General features: G+C 37.0%; 1 protein-coding gene across 4 annotated transcripts in view; it reads left to right on the top strand.

Annotated features, from left to right (window-relative positions):
* The window catches only part of AUTS2 (activator of transcription and developmental regulator AUTS2), a 1,111,391-nt gene that overhangs the window by 512,295 nt on the left and 582,288 nt on the right, over window positions 1–16,808 (top strand). The window lies entirely within an intron of this gene.

The raw sequence follows: 16,808 nt of genomic DNA on the forward strand, positions 1-16,808 counted from the left end.
AAAATTATTTTGGTGAGAGGTGGTGGTTTAATGGATGTTTTCCCTTACAGTCTGAGTACGTGGCCTTTAGATTTCCTTTCAGCAATCATGGAACTCCTCATTTTAGCAAATATAAGTGTATTATGTTATTTCTAGACATTTCTTTGTCCTTTGGGAGGGGTGGGATGGTGTCCTACCTCAGGGATTATCACATAGATAATTCTCTCATAGAGAAATTGTCACTTCATTTCTTTTATTTATAGCAAAATTACCCTTTTTGGATTCAATAATCTTTTTCAAGATATAAGTAAACAAGAGTTACAAATAGGCATTATTTACACAACAGGAAAACATGCCAGTGTGGAGGGTCTTTTTTTTTTTTTTTTTTTTTTTTGGTGGTATTTAAAGGAAGCATTTCTGAATGATGAGCATTGTTACTCTGCCTGCTCAGCATTTTCTGAGAAAATAATGAAATAATGAAAATAAAACAAAGTGGAAAATAATTACTGATTCAGTTTAGTTGCCTTTAAATTCCTTTCCCCTAAAATGCTAATTATGCTGGTTTTCTTCTGCCCACACATTTCTCTTGATAACATTAAATATATGAAAACCAGCATCATTTCATTGAATGATAAGTCTTTTCCAAGCTTGGCAGAAGTAGCATTTTCTAAATGTTGATTTTTTTTATCTTAATCTATGATAATGAGAAAAAGGAGAAGGATAAAGATTTTTTGGTACCTGTTTAATACAGTCAGCACGCTTTTGCTTGCTCCGTATTGTGACTGAATATTCATGCTTCCAGAAACAAGCAGGATGCTGAAGCAGTCGAAATAACAGAAGTAGCCCATCTGCCATGCCTTCACACCAGGCTGGATGTGGGTTGAGATGCTGGAAGTAAAATCTGGAGACTGCCAGTGTCTCTTCTCTGTCCAAAAGCTAAATTATCCCTCTTGGCTTTCTTCAGTAGAGCAAGGCCAAAACCACTAACTTAGCCCTTGATCACTTTGAGACTGAACGTTCCTGGTATTTTTTTCTGTTGTCAGTATGATCACCCTGAAAGAAGAAAGTCATCTCTAGAAACATCAAGAAGTTTATTATGCTTTTTGTCACTTATTTTTCTCATTTCAGGAGTGTTTATTTTTTATTCCTTAATAATACACACTTATGAGAAGAGTCTGCAGTTATGAATCTAAAATGATTTTTACATTCACGCTCTGTTGGATGAGTATAAAAGTTTGTCTCTTGGTGAAATTGCTCTTAGTATTGCTTTGCTTACATAAAAAAATCTGTAGTATTATTAGCTTACATGGAAAAGATACGTCCCAGATGCATGTTCAGCTCTCAACTATGACAAAAATGCTCTACTTAGAATGTGTTTCCAATAATGGGATTATTGTGTTATCAAAGTGCAAAATCCATTGATACTACTGCCAAATTCTCATCAAAAAGTGTCTTCTGTTTCAATTTTCATTCCAACGATAGCAAATATAATACTTGATTTCAGGTGCCAACATCAGCATTGGTGAGTTTTATGCTTCTAGGTGGAAATAGTATATGCACAACTTATAGTAGTTTTGCGTTAACATGTTCTTTGCACTGTGCTTTATGATCTATGATTTCATATTAGCCTTTACTTATGTCTGTAATGAAGGCTCAGCATCAGGTAAGTGAGATGTCGACTCTATCCTTAATTCTTTTCAGCATCTCTTTCAAGTGTGGATGGAGGCAAATCACCTGCAGAGTCACAGAGCTATTAATGCTATTGAACCATAATGTGAACTCTGGTATAAGAAAACTGAAGGCACTCACCTATTGGGTTTAACAACCTGGAACTCTTTTTAAATACTCTCCCATGCCCCAGCATTAGTCTAACTTCAGGATTTTCTTTCATTTAGATTTTATGCTCTCATAGAGCTTTTAGTGAACTAAGGTAAAATGCTGATCATTGTGTGTGCTAATGAAATGAATCCCCACTGGAGTACACGCGCACACACACACAGGCATACGCGTGTGCCAGCCCACACCCCGTGTCCATAGCCAGTATATTCTGCCTTCCTTCAGTTCTTTTCATTTATCAGTAGTGATAAGTTAAGAAAATTTAAAGAAGAACCCTTTGTTTTCTTTTTAGTCATATTTGTTTATATCTCTTTGGTTTTGTGTTCCAAAGATGTCTGCTTAGGTCTGTTACTTTTCCAATTCATTTATAAGCTGAAGATTTGAGAAATGAGAACAGCAGCTAAAATCAGTATTTACATAAGCATATTGCAAAGGATTCTTAAAGTAGACAAAATAAAGAAGGATTGGAACAAACTTTTCACATTTTTGGGAGCTTTTGAATAATGTGGGTGTTATACACACAGAGAGACACACATATATATTCATTGCATACTCAAGCCCAGCTCATGTTCTAAATATAAATGGAAGTATAGACTGGTTGGAATCTATTTGCTTTTTTTTGATTTTTTATTTTTGGCAAGAGTACCAAAACTTGTTGGAGTGTGTAGGGTTTTTCTTTCTTTCTTTTTTTTTTTTAAACCTTAATGCAGTGAACACGTTTTCATTTTAATTTAAATGTTTTGGGCTATATTCTCTTCTTATACTTGTATTTGAAGTGTTATTGTGCATAGTGGATAATTAAGAACTTAGAGACAGAATGATCTGAAGACTACTTGTGTGACCTTGGGCAGGTTATTTGATGTTTGAGAGTCTGCACCCACCTAATAGAGTTGTGAATTCTAAATGAGACAAGGTGTTTCATGCACACAGAACAGCTCTCATTAATAGCCAGTTATTCCCATTATAGTGTGTGATGGACAAAACTTGCTGTCATTAAGTGGCTGTGTGATGTTGTGGTTGGTAGAGGATTACCACAAGAAATTAGTGATGCAAGAAGGAAATTTTGGAATTTGTAGCTATAGGTCAGGAATACTTGATTCTTGCTATATTCTTGTCCCTTTCTGAGGAGCCTGTAACTGTGTGTTTGGTCAGCTGTATACCACTTTACTACACGTGTGAACAAAAAACAAATATGGAGTTCATTGTCTGTGATCCTCTATGATCACCATGATGTTGGAATGAACCATTCTAGGCTGTCCATGTATTATGGTTGTTTAATTTGTCTCTTAAAGCCATTTGTTTATTTTCTTCCTCAGACCTGAGTCATTTAAAGACTGCAAACAGCTCTTGAGTTTGGGCTGGAGGGTAGAAAAGATCTGTTCAATACGTTCAGGTGTTACGAGGTTGTGTCATGTATTTGCTGCTCTCTGACACCAAAAAGGAGAGTAATTACCCTAGTGTACCTGAGTGAAGTAAGCGAAGTCAGTAGAGTGACAAGACCAGTAAAAACATCTCCTGGTTGCCAGTGGTCTGATGTGTCATCACAGGAAGATTCTGGACTCGTTCTTTACAAGCCCTGGACTCCATCTGCCAGTAGTTGGTAGCCACTGTTGGTGTAGGAGTTGACTGACTTGTCAGGCTGAACCTGACCCCTGGTGTAAAGGAAGCTTTCCTTTGTTCTGGTCATGTGTCCTGCCTGCTTCTCTGGACAACTTTCAGCCTTCTTCCAGGTGTGAATCTAAGTGTCTTAGGCCCATAGTCTCAAATAGCTTGGATCCCGCTTTTGTAAACTTCAGTCATCCAGAGATATTTTCATAATTGTTACCAAATAGTAACTTTAATTCTCCTCAGTTGCCTCACATCTATCAATATACATACTTTAAGATTATCAAGGAAACTAACACACTACTACCTAATGATTAAAACTACCACTTTATATGATAAAGGGGAATTGTGTGGTGGTACATGTCTTAACATGGGATGTGTGCATTCCTGTGCAGTCTTACTACTTAAGAAATTGTGTTTGTAATGTTGGTAACAGGCAATGGGTGCAAAATATTCACCTGTGGCTTTCCATCAGAGCTATACGGTCATAAAAGGATTAAATTCGTTGCCATCTTCTAAGTTTTTGACTACAGACCCTGAAATATCTCCTGTTTTTCTTCGAATAATGTGGGCGTTTTTTTGTTTTGTTTGTTTGTTTTTCAAGACTGGGCTTTTCTTTTAACAGACACTTCTGACTTTTTGTCTTTCACTGAGTACTAAGCACCTTCTCCATCAGGCACTGTTCTAGGTGATAGGTTACAGATGTGAAAAATCAGTGGACCCTCTCAAGGAATTTAGTCTTCCCTAAACCACCCAGTTCCTTTCCTTCCTCTGTGATGCTTTTAATATTTTTGATACTTCGCATTTAAAGAAGTGGATTTAGGGGCGCCCGGGTGGTTCAATCAGTTGAGTGTCTGACTTCAGCTCAGGTCATGATCTCGCAGTCCATGAGTTTGAGCCCATGTCGGGCTCTGTGCGGACAGCTCAGAGCCTGGAGCCTGCTTCCGATTCTGTGTCTCCCTGTCCCTCTGCCCCACCCCTGCTCACGCTGTGTCTCTCTTGTCTCTCAAAAATGAATAAAGTTATACAAAATTTTTTTAAATTAAGTGCATTTAGGCTCTACAGAGAACCTGACATTCTTCCCCTTTATAATGTTTCTCTGGGTTTTAAGTTTACAAATGCACCTATATCTACCTGGTCTTGATTGCAACCCCATGCAGAGTCATCTTCCTCCCCACCTGCCAGTACTTGCTGGTATTGCTGGGACAGAATTTTGTAATTCAAGTATTTAATCGTAACCTGTCAAATGCTTAAAGATAAATGATGCTGAGTATTTTAACATGTCTCCCAAATAAGACTCTAATATTTATATTTATTAATAATTAACTCTGGGTAAATGAATTCTTGGCCATTATTTATTTACTGACAAGTTTCCATTATAATGGAAATTTCTTAAAAAATCTCAGTTCCATCAGAGATCTCCAGTAGTTTTGGGTCATTTGGATTCATTGATAAAGATTGAGTTAGAAAACAGCACACCAGATGGAGAGTACAGTGCATTTTAATTGTTAAATATATATTAAACATCTTTTCTTTGTTCTTAAGGTAAATAAGATGTAAGTATTTATAAGGGTCAATTATGAATTATAGGAGGATTAAGTTGTGCAGAACTTAATGGATATTGAGATTCTCAACAGATAAAGAAAAAGGTGGAACAAAGTTTGAGGCAACAAAGGTAAGAGCACAGAGAATGGAATTCCACATTGTGTGGAATTGCTTTGACTGTATCATGTTTCTGGAAAAAGGCTGGACTTGGGTTGGTTAATTATAGGGAATGATTTATAGGTAGATATGGACTTGATGCTACTGATCTGTTAAAAATAAGAAAGATGTGAAGCCCAGAATTGATGACCGTGATGCTACTTTTATTTGGAATAGGAATCCCAAGAAGGAGAAGTTGGATTTTAGGAAGGTGGTGAGTTTGGAAGTTAGAGTAGGGAGTCAGAAGTTTTGGTGTGTGTATATCTTCAATGGTGGCTTAGGGAGGTGGCCAAAATAATGGGAAGAACAAAACATTGCCATGCAAATTGAAATCTGTGTTAAAACATGTGAGAATTTCAGTATGTCCTTAAAACTCAGCCTTATGCTTATCATAAAATATCTTAGGGGGCACCTGGGTGGCTCAATCAGTCAAGCATCCGACTCTTGATTTCGGCTCAGGTCATGATCCCATGCTTTGTGAGATCAAGCCCTGTGTCAGGTTAATTATAGGGAATATGGAACAAAGCCAGGGAAGGAGTTGGGTGATTTTGAAATGATCTATTTACTATGCAGAAACATTTGGGTAAATGAAATCAATTGCTCTTCCCAGTGGTAAAAAGTTACCATGAGTTTGAACTATAACCTTTAAAATACTAGCCTGAGGAGCACCTGGGAGGCCCATTTGGTTAAGCATCCGGCTCAATTTGGGCTCAGGTCATGATCTCATGGTTCATGGGTTTGAGCCCTACGTCAAGCTCCATGCTTACAGTGTGGAGCCTGCTTGGGATTCTTTGTCTTTCTGCCCCTCACCCGATCGTGTTCATTTGTTCTTTCTCTCTCTCTTGCTCTCTCTCTCTCTCTCTCTCTCTCTCAAAAATAAATAAACATTAAAAAATACTATCCTGGGGACGCCTGGGTGGCTCAGTTTGTTGAGTGTCCGACTTCAGCTCAAGTCATGATCTCACAGTCTGTGAGTTCGAGCCCTGCGTCGGGCTCTGTGCTGACAGCTCAGAGCCTGGAGCCTGCTTCTAATTCTGTGTTTCCCTCTCTCTCTGCTCCTCCCCTGCTTGCGATCTGTCTGTCTCTGTCTCAAAAATAAAAACATTAAAAAAAAGTTAAAAATAAATAAATACTATCCTGAACTATAATTTTCTGTTACAAAGTAACAAAATCCAAATCTACACTGAAGTAGGTGTTTTGATAAGACTAGAAACCACAGAATTAATCTTAGTTACCCTGAATGGTCAGTGTATATCTGGACTGAGTATCTCTGTTTGGACAGGCTCCTCTGCATAGTCACCAGTAAACCCTAATTTCAGGACCCTTAGACTAAAAATATCATTGTATTTTCCGTTTTTCTTTCTTTCTTTCTTTCTTTCTTTCTTTCTTTCTTTCTTTCTTTCTTTCTTTCTTTCTTCATTCCTTCCTTCCTTCCTTCTTTTCTTTTTCTTTTCTTTCCTTTTCTTTCCTTTCCTTTCCTTTCCTTTTCTTTTTTTCTGTTTTTGACGGGGTATGATTACTCTTCATTTTGGGAACAGGATCAGTGAGCCATGAGCAACATACCCCAACGATGTGAACGTTACAGTTTCAGTTCTGGTTTGTAGACATTTCATCCTTTGCAGGATCTGCACAGTGAGAGGCCTCTTCCAGCTCACCCTGAGGAAATTGTCTTCTAGCTCCACAGTTTTAGTTTCAACTTTTTCATGCGGTACAAAGGAATTGAGAAATTTGGTGAACAGGGTAGTCGGATGAGAAAGGATCAGATGGTATTTCTAGTTACCACTCACCCCTCCACACTCTTGTCTTCTGAGCATTTCCATTGGGAAATAGGCCAGGTATTTTTAAACATCTGCTGTCCACAGGAGTCTTTGTTGTTGGCTGTTGCGAACTCTAATTGAGGAGATAAGAACAAAGTGCAGGTGCTCCTGATGGATGTGGGGAAATAGCCCTGGGCCTAGTCTTCCTGTCCCCTCCAGCCCTCTCCTGACCCCTCAGATTTGGAAAATATAAATCGTTTTGGAAAAAAAGAAGGTGTTACAAGTCACAGGACTAGTTAATTGCTTATTAAAGGCCTTTGGTTCTGATATGCCAAGATCCATGATTCTGGCTACCTTACACCTAAATGTTTGCCATGTGGGGCCAGTGCTTGTGACTGGTTTTGCTGCCTCTCTTTGCTCTCCTTTGAACCATAGAAGGCAAGGCCATGGGTCCCTTAGTACCTAATGAACACTGCTTTTCAGTGTCAGCAGTGAAAGAAGTCCACATTGCAATTGAGTGGCCAAGTCTGCCTTTCTCGGAAATTAATAATGAATAATTTTTATATTTGTGTTACTCAGGGTGTAGCCCATAGAAATATTGAGGCTTTACTCTCGTTCTCTTGCATGGCTAGTGTATCTTGTCAGTCACAGAGGTGATTCAGCAAAGACTGTTTAGCAGTTGTGTATCCACAATCCCAGAGGGAATGGACAGGCCACTGTCATGGAATTCAGAAAGTCACTCTATTTCCTCTTTCTTCCCTTCCCATTTCCTTCCCCTTCTCTTCCTTTTCCTTTTCCTTTTCCTTTCCTTTCCTTTTTTTTTTTTTTTTTTTTTCTTTTTCTAATGCTGGCTTCAAAGACGTTGTCCTATTCTTGTTGAAGATTTCCAGTTTATAGAAATGTGGAATTAGTTGGCATGAGCTATATATAAAATGAGCCACGGGCAGTATGAAATACCAGGGTTTACTCTGACTACCTACACAACCTTTATTTTTCATAGATTTAACTGCCCTGGAGTCTTATGGGCTATCAATCAGAATCTCAGGTCAAAGGACTCATTCCTTTGCTTAACTCCTTTAAAAAAATATTTTTCCTGAAATTGTAAATTAGATGCCTCCCTATCCATTGCGTAAGAAACTTACAGCTTTGTGAAACACCAGGAGTATCATTTGAAAAGAGGTTAAAAAACACAACTGGGGCTTGTTAAAGAGGAAAAGTGCTATTTTAACTCCCAGTGTCACATTTTCCTATAGTCAGCTCCAGCAGTAAACAAGAGTTATTGGAAGCTTAGATAGCTTGAGACACTTCACCTATCTCCTGATACTTGACTTCAGAAGCCAAACATTTAAAATGCATTTTGCTCATGTAAAAATGTTTATCCATTTAAAATACAATGTCATTTTAACAAAAGCACCCTGGTGACAAGCTGTTTAGATATGGCACAGTTAATAAACTGTCAGGTCCTATACACATATATGTGAAAGGACCAGCACAGTTACCCAAGGCTTGGCATTATAAATCACTGTTAACAAACCTTAATTTGCTTGCTAGGCTAATGAATGATCTCCAATTTTCCTGTAGTAATTAGCTTCACTAACAGTCATGTTTAAAGGGGCCTGCCTTATACTACACTTAATTTCTGCTCTGAAATCTTTGATGCCTGGTTTGCAGGATGGAAAAAAAAAAAAAAACAGAATGGAAAAGAAAAAGGAAAAGAAAAGAAAAGAAAAAAGAAGAAACCTATCAGTCTCCATTGACAACTGTCTTGTAATAAATCCAGATTGTGGCTTTTCTCAAGTAGAAGCATTGCCAAAGGTGATGACTGTCTATTAGGGCTTATAAACTGTAATGTACTAGCAGATTTGCAATGGAGTGGTGAAGCCAGATAATTGCAGTGTTTCCTGTCTAAATGTGCTGCTGTGTGTAGTGGCCTCTGATTTTAAGGAGCCATTAACAATGCAGCAAGGCGTAACAGCTGTGGTTCCTAGTATACTCCTAATATTTCATACATTCATCACATCTCATAAAATCTTGCCCAGACCAACAAATGACTATGTGTACAGCTAGCCTGCCACAGAAGCAAATTGAGGAGAGACTGAATCATGCAGGTAGCATTACAGAGACCCACCAAGAACTCACCTAAGCCTACAGTGTACCATCATTCTCTTTTTTACTCCCAAGAATTCTGGTTCCATTTCAGTCCCTAGAGAGAACATTCACATTTTACCTTTTCCAAGAGGATCCTAACTGTAACCTACTTTTTCCTACCCTGGTGAGAAATAGGCCTGACTTTGCCAAGGGAAGGCAGGGCTGTGTCTTGTGCAGAGAAAGTCGAGGGAAGTTGGCATCTCAATTCTCAACCCAAAAGAGACAAGAAATTTGGTTCCTTCATAATTTATTTGAAATACATTTGAAAAATAACTTTGTAACACAACTAGCGATGATACAAAAACCTGATTTCTCTGAACAAAAGGAGCACTAATACTAGAACATTCTAGGAAGCAAAGGAAACTACAGAAGCTAATATGTTTTTCTAGTCAGACATTAAGCAGGTAGGCATCATAACCAAATGGAAGTCTTAAGCTGCGTTTGGAAAGACGCATAATATAGTCACAAGTAATTTTCATCTGTTTGTAAATTGCCAGCTTTCAGTTCGGTCATTAAAGTAGATCTGTTATTTTGGCTTTACCTTAATAGACTTAGAGTTATAGAACCTCTGAGTCATGGGGCGCCTGGGTGGCTCAGTCGGTTAAGCGTCCGACTTCGGCTCAGGTCATGATCTCACGGTCTGTGGGTTCAAGCCCCGCGTCGGGCTCTGTGCTGACAGCTCAGAGCCTGGAGCCTGTTTCAGATTCTGTGTCTCCCTCTTTCTCTGACCCTCCCCTATTCATGCTCTCTCTCTCTCTGTCTCAAAAATAAGTAAATGTTAAAAAAAAATTAAAAAAAAAAGAACCTCTGAGTCAGAAGGGATGTCACATGTCACCTTGTCTGACTGCCAGTCTGAAACTTAACTCGCAAAACTAAGTATTGTTAGAACGATGACCTCTGTCATCCTAGAAACTGCCCCTTTAGTTGGCGTAGCTGAAGATCATGCCACTTTTCTTGCCTTCTACACCTCCCTGTTCTTTTGATTACAGTTAACTAACAGGTGTGTCTTTTCCATACGTGGAACGATTACGCACAGACACATACATGCGTGTATCGTTGAAGCTCATCTTGGTGAATGTAGTGTGCTAACCTGTGTCTGCCATCTGATACATCATTGCTTCTTCTTGGCACTGTGCTGGTGAACCCCGCCCATTGCCGGAAGTGTGATTTTTCCATCTTCATCCAGGTTGTTGACAACAAAGTATCAGCGCTGCTAGGTTTTCCTCATTGCTCTTTTTGCGATGTCTCTTCTTCATGGGATTTGATATGCGCTATCTGTCTTGTTACAGACTCTGGGTATTTATTTCCTTTGCTGATTTTTTTTTTTTCTGAGCCTCAAAAATAAAACCAGACATTCTTCCTTTGTTTCGTTTATCCATACATACATTTGGAAAGGGCTTTGAGACAGTCTGTGAACATGCTTAGTATACTGTCTCTTTTTTCCTTTGTAGTCATCTTACCCAGTTAAAAAAAATTAACTGGACACTATCGAATGCACACCTTTGTTCTGCTGCAGAATTACAAAGTAATTGACTATTAAAATATACTTATCATAGATTCTGTTGTGATGTGGGTATTCATAGCCAAGCCTCTTCAAATTATTCTAAGATATGTGAACAAGCAGTATTATCTAAAATAGATAAAAGGACACACTATAAAAGAGGTGCAATTTGATACAGTATTCATGTCATAACAGATATGCATGAGTAATAATTAGAAAAAGGAGATAAATGAAAAACTTGCTATTATTTATAATAGGTCTGTGTTATAATACGGTTGCATCCGAAATGTCGAGTTCTTGAATTGTGACACATATTTAAATTTTGAATGCAGAAGAGATAATAAGTTTATTTTTGAAATTATTGCAAATTCTAAAGTGGTTGGGTCATGAAATTACATTATTTTTTTTTTCATCTTCCAAATGAGGGTCAGATCAAGGTGCTCTTCAAAGGGGTCTTTCAGTGTCAGCCCATCTGTGGATATGTTGGTAGCGATGCTGTCCAACTGATCAAGAGACCATGCACATTCCGGGACCATTTGTCTAAGTCATTTTGTGAATGAAAACAAATGAGCGTTGGAAACGGTATCTTTTCCAAAGTCCTACAACTAGGGGAAGAATTCAAGTTGAGAATTGAACTTCATAACAGAAAACTATCCTGCCAATAACCGAATACTTATTTCACATTGAGCAATAGGGAAATAGCATTGGCTTTTATTTTTCTTTTCCTTAACCTTTCAGGAACATAGGCCAAAGGGTAAGTTCTGTCTCTGTCTTTGTTTTACCTCCCTAACTAGACATTAAAGCACATGAATCCTTCTCGTTTCACCAAAGCATAAAACTTTGGTCTTTCCCATCCGACAAAAAGGTTATGTAAGTGTTTTGTTTAATATTCACACCTCATAATATGTATAGGCCAATTTAAATAAAGCCCTACTCTCCCATGCAAGGGAGTGGACTAGACTAGGCCACAACTTTCTGAAAACTCTTTCCTGGGAAGGCTTCAGTTTTATTTTTTGGTTTTTGTTTTTGTTGTGGTGGTGGTGGTGGTTTAATAAACTTCACTTTTTAGCACAAAGATTTACAGAAAAACTGAACTGAAAGTACAGAGTGTTGCTGTTACCTGTGGCTCACATATATTCGCCAATGACGTCCCGCATCATGGGGTACATTTGTTATAATTGATGAACCTACGCTGGTACATCATTATCACCCAAAGCCCATGGTTTACGTTAACGTTCACGCTTCGTGTTGCACACTTTTTAGGTTTTGACAAATGACATGTATCCACCATGATACTATCATACCAAGTAGTCTCACTGCCCTAAAAATCCTCCTTGTTCCACCTACTTATATTCCTCTCTTCCCATTAACCCCTGGCAACCAGTATCTCCACATTTCTACTGTCTCCATCGTTTGCCTTTTTCAGAATGCCATATAGTTGGAAATGATACAGTCTGTAGATTTTTCAGATTGGTTTCCTTCACTTAGTGACATGAATTTCAGGTTCCTCCAGGTCTTTTTATGGCCTGATATCTCTTTTTTTCCCTCAGTGCTGAATAATCATACATTGTTTGGATGTTCACAGTTCATATATCTGTTCAACTGCTAAAGGGCATCTTGGTTGCTTTCAAAGTATAGCTATTATAAATAAAGGTGCGATAACATCTGTCCTAGGTTTTGGTGTACACATAAGCTTTCAACTCATTTGCATAAATACCAAGGAGCACAATTTCCAGATCTTATGGTTAACAGTATGCTTAGTTTTGGAAGAAACTGCCAAACTGTCTTCCAAAGTGGCTGTACCACTTCGCATTCCCATTAGCAGTGAATGACATTTCCTTCGGCTCTTTTGTCCTTGCCAGCTTCGGCATTGTCAGTGTTTTGGAATTTTACACTGTAATATATGTGTAGTAGTACCTGGCTGTTGTAACATGCAATTTTCTAATGACATAATGTTGCACATCTTTTGATGTACTTCCTTGCCATGTGTATATATTCTTGGGTGAGGTGTCCTGTTCAGGCCTCTTGCCTATCTGTTAATGAGGCTTGTCATGTTCTTTCTATTGAGTTTTCTGAGTTTTGTTACATAGTTTGCATAACAGGCTATTGTCAGTTATGTCTTCTCCAAATATTTTGTCCCAGCCTGTGGTTTGTCTTCTCATTCTCCTGACATTATCTTTCACAGAACAGAAATTTTTCCTTTTAATGAAGTTAAGCTTATCAGTTACTTAGTTCATGTGTTGTGCCTTAGGTGTTGTATCTAAAAAGTCGTTGCTGTGCCCAAGCTTAGATAGGTTTTCTCCTCTGTTATCTTTCAGGAATGTTATAGTTTTATATTTTGTATTTTTGTCTTTGATATTTTTGAGTTAATTTTTGTGTGGGGTGTCAGGTCTGGGTTTAGACTCTTTGTGTTTTTCATTTTTGTGTGTGAATGTCCAGTTGTCCCACCACCATTTGGCAAAAAAAATTTGTCTTTGCTCCATTGTATTTCCTTTGCTCCTTTGTCAAAGATCAGTTGACTACATTTACATCTATTTCTGAGCTGTTCTGTTGCAGTGGTCTGTTTGTCTCTTTTGTCACTAATACCATGGTGTCCAGTTGCTGTAGATAAATAATAAGTGCATTAGTCGACATTTATTCTTAATAAGTCTAGAAGTTGAGTTATGTCAGTTCTTCAACTTTGCTCTTCTAACATTGACTTAGCTATTCTAAGACCCAGAGGTCTTTTGTCTCTCTCTATAAACTTTAGAATCAGTTTGTCGAGATGCATAAAATATCTTGCTGGGATTTTGATTGGAAGTCAATTGAATCTGTAGATCAAGCTGGGAAGAAATGACATCTGGACAATATTGAGTCATCTTATTCATGAACATGGAATATCTCTCCATAAATTTAATTCTTCTTTGGTCCCCTTTATGAGAACTTTGTAGTTTCCACACATAAATTTTGTACAGGTTATAAGTTATGTATAAGTTATACATCTTGTTAGACTCATAACTAAATATTTCATTTGGGGGGGGTGCTTATGTCAATGATAATATCTTAATTACAGATACCAACTTGTTCATTGCTGGTATATAGGAAAGCAGTTGATTTTTGTAATATTAACCTTGTATCTTGCAACCTTGCTCTAATCACTTATTAGTTCTAGGAATGTCTTTTGGATTTTTTACATTGGTGATCATATCATCTGAAAACAAAAACAGATGTATTTTTTCCTTCTCATGTGTATACCTGTTATTTCCTTTTCTTATCTTATGGCATTAGCTAGGACTTCCAGTATGATGTTGAAAAGGAATTCTGAGGGGAAACATCCTTGCCTTGCTATTAAGCTAACACCAGAAACCTTTGAGAATTTTATTATTAATTATGATATTAACTATAGATATTTTGTTGATATTCTTTTCAAGGTGAGGAAGATCCTTTTTATTATGAGTGGGTATTGGATTTTGACAACAGCTTCTTTTCTGCATCTATTAATATAATCACATGATTTTTCTTCTTTAAGCCTTCTGATATGATAGATTACATTCATTGATATTCAAATGTTGAACCATACTTGCTTTTCTAAAGGCAGAAATACTACTTGGTAATGGTGTATCATTTTTTAAATACATTGTTAGATTTGATTTGCTAATACTTTATTGAGGATTTTTACATATATGGTCCTGACAGATAATGGTCTATAGTTTTCTTTTCTTCTAATGTCCTTGTCCAGGTTTGATATTAAGGTAATGCAGGCCTCATGGAATGAGTCATGAAGTATTCTGTCTTCTTCTATATTCTGGAAGAGATTGTAGATAATTGCTGTAATTTCTTCCTTAAATATTTAGTAGAACTCACCAATAAACCCATCTGGGTCTGGTGTTCTTTGTTATGGAAAATTAATTGTTGATTCCATTTCTTTAATCAGGTCTATTCAGATTATCTGTCTCTTCTTATGTCAGTTTTGCCATAGTGTATCTCTCATGGAATTGGTTCATTTCATCTAGGTTGTCATTTGTGGCATAGAATTCTTCATAACATTCCTTTATTATCCTTTTAATGCCTGTGGGGTATGTAGTGCTATCCTCTCTTTCAATTTCTGATATTAGTAACTTCTGTCTTCTCTTTTTTATCTTAGCCAGGGTAGAGGCTTACTGACTTCTAATTGATCTTTTCAAAGAACCAGCTTTTGGCTTTATTGACTTTCTCCATTGGTTTTGTTTTCAGTTTCATTGATTTCTATTCTAATTTCGATGATCTCTTTTCTTCTGCTTACTCAGGATTTAATTTACTCTAATTTATCTAGTTTCCTAAGGTGAGAGCATAGATTATTTGCTTTAGATCTATCTTCTTTTCTGATACATACTTTCAGTGCTATAAATTTTCCTTCCAGGGCTGTTTTTGCTATATTCCACATATTTGGATATACACTTTTACTGTTATTTAGTTCAAAATACTTTTATTTTTACTTAGCTCAAAATATTTAGTTCAAAAAATTTTCTCTTGGGATTTCTTCTTTGACCCATGTGTTATTTTAAGAGGTTATGTTTTCTGGAAGGTTTTTACTGTTCAAAACTGTCACTTTCAGGGCCCCCACCCCTTGCCAACCCAGAAGCACTGATTTGTAACACGCTGCTCAAGAGATTGGAGGAGTCAGCCCAACACATGTCTGTAGACCTTAGTTGTACGTGTATAGAATGTACTTTGAAAGCAGTCCCAGTTATAATTACTACCTGATTTAATTACAGGCATATTTGTGTTAGCGAGTTTTTATTTTACTTCTCTTTTCTTGCTCGGGTATAGCTTGTCCAAGACTCATTCAGATAATTTATCTAAATCTGACCCTTTATTGTATTTGATCCTTTTCCTGCCACATAGTTTGTCATACTTGTGCAAAGACTTTTATTACTTTTGGTAGGATACTGTGTTATTGGGGAGAGCAGGAAGAGGACTGCTTTGGTTCTTGCTAGAAGTTTTTTAGTGGGTTCAGTTATTCCTCTATTTGAGAAAATTGCTGAATGAGTTTTATTTATACTAAGTTACTTTTTTGAAAATGGTATCTCTACTTTTAAACCTGCCGATTCCTATGTATATAAGATTTCTTTAAGCAACAGATAACCCTTTTAATGGTTTTATTCCTGATTCCATTCATCAAACTAATTTTATTGTTTTTCATCATTCAGCAATAGGCTCATTTTTGCTTCATTTACTCTTTTGAAGCAACGGAATCGTTTATGCATTTTTCCTTTTTCATTTTCTGCTTTCCACCCCCCACTTCCATTTGGTCCTATAACATAAAATTGCAAAACGTGAGCCTGAATAATAAAGGAACACTTCGTTGATTGCTAAACATACATTATAGTGACTTTAAACTCATTTCGGGTCATCGTGCTGCCAATTAGTTTGATTACAAGCATTTAAGCTGTCACACATAAAGCCTTCTGCTTCCTAGGGTTTCACTTTCAAATCATGAAAACTGAGTGCTCTGTATTCTCTATGTATGCAGCTCACTTTAATATTTTGCCAAAAACCTATGTGTCATAAAGATCACCCACCGTTTCAGAGCCTATATAAGGACAGTGTGCAATTTTGGAGCAGTGGCACAATTTTATTTAAATATTTATTTTAAAAAATTTATTTAAAAATATAACATTATGTTACACGTGTACATATGTGCAGGTGGGCGACTGTTAAAAGCACCTCTTTCTTTTCATTTTTGGACATAATCCACATTTGCAAATCATTAAAACTTTGGAATTTAAGTTATCATTTGGTGGCTGATATTTGGTTTGTGAGTGGAAAACTTTCAAAGAATTAAAGCAAAGGAGAGGTACTAATGCAACACCCTCAATATAAGGAAATGTCCCAGGAGTGTTGGTAGATACAAAAAAAAAAATTCTAGGATATTAAAGTTTTGTAGAGTTGATGAGTTTGTTTAAAGACATTTTTAAAGCAAGGTAGAACCATGACTCTTATACATTACAAGATAAGATGTACATGTTTTAAAGATTTTATTTAATAAAGATGGAACTTGGCAGATACTATAACCAATTCAAAGAATCAAAAGAACAGACGCAATTGTAGACGAGAAATACTGAAATGAATGTGTAAATGGAAGCTCAGCTGACTTTGAGGAAGTCACTCGAGCCTCTACTTGACAAGACAGAATTTGCTTGATTATGTACAATAATTATTTTGCATTGCTATCACATACCTACAACTTCACAGAGTTGGAAGTTGGCTTCCATGAAATCAGAAACACATAGTGCTGAAGAGTACCTATACACAATGCTTGT

This window comes from Panthera leo, chromosome E3, assembly GCF_018350215.1.
Source record: "Panthera leo isolate Ple1 chromosome E3, P.leo_Ple1_pat1.1, whole genome shotgun sequence".
Lineage (NCBI taxonomy): Eukaryota > Metazoa > Chordata > Mammalia > Carnivora > Felidae > Panthera > Panthera leo.